This window comes from Phyllostomus discolor, chromosome 8 (genome assembly GCF_004126475.2).
Source record: "Phyllostomus discolor isolate MPI-MPIP mPhyDis1 chromosome 8, mPhyDis1.pri.v3, whole genome shotgun sequence".
Classification (NCBI taxonomy): Eukaryota; Metazoa; Chordata; class Mammalia; order Chiroptera; family Phyllostomidae; genus Phyllostomus; species Phyllostomus discolor.
Genome location: NC_040910.2, coordinates 63139213 through 63143616, shown reverse-complemented (window position 1 = coordinate 63143616; position 4404 = coordinate 63139213). Strand labels below are relative to the sequence as shown.

The window sequence follows — 4404 nt, the reverse complement described above, 5'->3', positions numbered from 1 at the left end:
AAATTGTATTAAACATTTTTTATTTTCATATTCCATCCTTTAAAGAAATTTCTAAAGTCCATCTTTCAGTTCTTTTGGGATTCGCTCTGACTCAGCAACATTTTTAGTTGAGGAAAGTGTTTTTTTGTTCATACTTTTTAAATAAAGATTTTATTTTTTTTTTTCTGGAGAGAAGGGAAGGGAAGGAGAAAGAGAGGGAGAGACACTTTAATGTGTGGTTACCTTTTGGGCACCCCCGACCGGGGACCTGGCCTGCAAGCCAGGCATGTGCCCTAACTGGAAATTGAACTGGCGACCCTTTGGTTCACAGGCTGTTGCTCAATCCATTGAACAAGCCAGGGCCTGCTCACACTTGTTAAGAAGAAGTGGGTGTTGACTGTCCTGATGTTACTGTTCTGAAAATCAATGCTGGGCTCTTGCCTTTGGAGGCAGACATACTATGAGTTAGGTCTACAGAACTTGGAGAACTTGTCTCTGGTGTCGTGAGGCTGAGTTTACTCAGAGGAGGGGCAGGGTTGGTCTTCAGTGCTGACAGCGAGCTTCAATGTTTACCATGATGTTTAACTATTTTGTTACATGTTTTAAAAGTAATAACAATACACTTTTGGACTCTTTGTACTTTTCCACAATTTTTGCTTCTTTAAAACTGAGTGTAGCCATGGCTGGATAACTCAGTTGGTTAGAGAGTCCTTCAGATGCACCAGGGATGTGGGTTCCATCTCCAGTCAGGGCACATACAGCAATCAGCCAATGAATGCATGAACGGCTGGGACAATAAATCAGTGTTCCTTTCTCTCTCTCTCCCTCCCTCTCTCTCTACCCCTCCTCCCCATTCCTTTCTCTGTCTCTAAAATCAATAAATAAAAAAATTTAAAAACCGAGTGTATAATTTCTTGCTTTTCAATTAAGAAGTTTCTGTATTTGGGGTGTTGGTTTGGGCTTGGGTTTGAGGTGCACTTGAGAATTATCCAGCAACAAGACTGGAAACAGTATGGATATGTTCCTTCAAAAGTGCTGTTAGCATCGCTAACTGTAGGCCCAGACGAGACAGCTGGCCCAGGCAGCTGTCTTGGAGTTTCCTCGAGGTAGTGCTTCTGTCTCATTGCCACCACCGTCCCCACACCATTAAGATGTGGTGACAAAAGGTCATATCAATTCTTTTATTAGATTTTTAGAGTATGCAATGATATACAAAAGCCCTGCTCCTATACAACTTCATTCTCCCCTTTTCCTGTTGTCACACAAACCATATCTTATGTGCCCATCAACACAGATTTATAATTTTTGTTTCCTCTGCCTTTAATATTTGTGTTTGTACTGTCTTTTTAAATTTATATTATATTTTATTTTTTTATTATTTTTACTTTTAGAGAGGGAAGGGAGGGAGAAAGAGAGAGAGAGAGAAACACCAATGTACGGTTGCTGGGGGCTGTGGCCTGCAACCCAGGCATGTGCCCTGGCTGGGAATTGAACCTGTGATACTTTGGTTCGCAGCCTGTGCTCAATCCACTGAGCTACGCCAGCCAGGTTTTTTTGTACTGTCTTTTATATTTTCCTGCATAGTTACTTTTACTGGCAGTTTTATTTCTTCATGCAGACTTGAGTTACTGACTACTGTCCTTTAGGATTTATTGTAGTAACTGCTGTCTTCTGGCGGTGAATTTTTACTTACTGTCTTTTCTCATTCAAGGCCTGTGATATGCCACCCTCTTTGCATACAAGCCAGTGAGACCTGGGACACTCAGGCTTGAAGCTGGTCTCTCCCTCCAACTGTTGCACAGACAGTGAGGGACAGTGTGCGTTGTTCTCCCTTCCTGTTTAGTTTACAGAACCCAGGATTATTTAGGTGACAGCATTTTTGGGGCAGGTGAGCCTGTTTGTCTGCCCCATGTATTGAACATGTTTGGTCTGAGCTAGGCACAGTCCCACTGCCAGAGCTCACAGTCAGTGTAGAGCAGCAGGTGGCCCAGGACTTTGCCCCACAATAAATAACGGTAGAGGCCAGCCCCCTTCTGCTTGCAATGTAGTTGCTTGAGCAAGGGATGCTTGCAGCTGCGGCTGCCTTCTTGTGACCATGAAGTGACCAGTGTAAGATTAAAGATGGCAGAGCCAAAAGACAGAGCCAGCCTGGGTACTTTGACTGCATCTCTGAGTACTACACCTGCTGCAGTGCCATCTGGACGCCACCTAGATTCTCCTCTGGCAGCTTAGGCAAGATGGAGCAGGAGTGGGAGATGAGAGGATGGATGCCGGCCATTTGGAAGAGGTCCACAGAGGGTCCATTGGTTCACGAAAGATGCCCTTCCAGTTTTATCACTTAGAGACCCATTCAGGTTTCTAGGGCTCTGGCCTGATTCATCCAAATGCTCCCAATCACTGTAATAGGTTACATGGCAGATGGAATTAGGAATCAAATCTGGGTCCTCTACTCATGACTTTCATGACTAAACCTCCAGACTCCACCTCTTCTTCTTGTGTTTCCTCAACAATAATTGCCTGTTGCCATTACTGCCATCCCTATGGGTCCTGTGAGTCCTGGTTAAATCCCAGTGTGAGTTCTAGACCAGGGACTGATGGAGTCAGGATAACTCTGTTGCACATGAACCTGGAGAATACAAGAGCACTGTGCTAAGTGGAGGCTGGTTGGGGAGAGGACAGAGAGGAGGGAGGCTCTGCTGGCGGGTGCCCAGAGGTGGGCACCAGTCATGTGGAACTCAGGGGCTGCAACAAGGTGGGGAGGGTACAGGTTTGCAGTGGGGACCCTTTCTACTCAGATGACTTGGTTTCCCTGAGGAGGTTGGGCTCTAGTAAGGAGAGATGGGGATTCCAGGCTCAGGAAGGTGTGGAGCTGGGGCCAGGTCCCTGGCTACAAGTGTGCAGGAAGCACTCACTGCAACCACTGGCTTCCATCCTGCCACCTCCTCTCCCTCTGCTGGCTCTACAGCCAACTACTGCCAGATCCCTCATCACCCAGCTCCGAGACCAACCTCGGTTCCACCTTCCCTTCTCTGCTCTCCTTGGCAAGGCTTTCCCTGAGAGCCCCTTAACCCACCTTCGCCCAGCATGGCTCCCTACTCAATACCTCCCCACTGCCAAGTCTAGCCCACTCTGCAAAAATTACCTCCCTGGGAAGCCTCCCTTAACTGTTCACCGTTCCATGGACGAGGCACTTAATCATCTCTCCAAGTTTCCAGTTTATCACATATGTGCTGATGGTAGTTTGTGCCACATGCTATGGAAACATGGGTGGTGGAGAAGATGATATCAAACTCAGCATGGAATTTGTGGGTTTGCCAATATTTTAACATAGAATCAAGTTTCTCTATTATAGAAGTAAATGCACACACATACACATACTCAGAAAATGGAGAGAGAAAAAAAATCCCCTATAATAGGCTCCCCAGCTAGGCTTTCTACTGTGAGGGTTTTTTGGAGACTTTACTGCCTTTGTTGTTAGAGAAACAGATTATTACTGCTGGGCCTGTTAGAGGCTGAGGGGTTTTGTTGTTATTACAGCTACACTGAGATATAATCCACATACCACACAATCCACTTCCTTGAAGCATATAATTGACTAGTATTTAAGTATATTACAGAGCTGTGCAACCATCACATTTAAAATATTTTTGTCACCCCCAAAAGAAATCCTATCCCCTTTAGCGGTCATCTCCATGTTTTATTTTTACTTAACATTATTTTGCAAGCATCTTCCTGTTGCCCAATAGTCTTCTTAACTACCTTGTCTGGTGACTGCTAGCAAAGGATTTTGGGGGAGGGAATGGCACAGCCGGGTGTTCTAGAATGATAGTGTTGGGGAGAACGCAGGAAGACTGAAGGAGCAGTGACTGAGCGCAGCCAGAGGGAGAGCTGAGGGAGTGACAGGAGCCGACTGCGGGGAGCAGGGACCTGACTTTGGGATGGAGAGAAGCAAAGCTCTGGAATCAGAATCCACAGCACTACGGACTGGAATGACGGGAAGGATGAAAGAGAAGGGAGTCAGCACCCTGGTGGGGGAGGGGTGGAGTGAGAAGTAAGGTTAATAACTGAGTACCACAAGGAGGAGAGGGCCACAGATTTGGAGAAGGGTTAAAAATGAGCTTGATTTTGGACTTGCTGGATTTGGGGGCCTCCGGGTCTTGTGGCGGAGTCACAAAGTTGCAGCCGTGGGATGCTCACGTCTGGGCCTCAGGAGGCGCTTAGGACCACAGGGAAAAGGTTTGGGATTGAGGGTGTAAGGCCACGTGTGAGGCCTTGGGAGCCTGAGCTGATGCAGGATGGGCCTGAAGGATAAAGAGAACACCTGAAGAGCACTGGCACTTTGAGGGGTGAGGGTGGTGGGCGAGGATGCCGAGCATGTCACCAGGTGGGAGAAGCCAGAGCTGGAGGCGCTGGGCTGTGGCGGGG

General features: G+C 47.0%; 1 pseudogene; it reads right to left on the bottom strand.

Annotated features, from left to right (window-relative positions):
- Positions 1–342: 342 nt before the first annotated feature.
- On the bottom strand, positions 343–1122 carry LOC114514965 (annotated as a pseudogene).
- Between the last annotated feature and the right edge of the window lie 3282 nt (positions 1123–4404).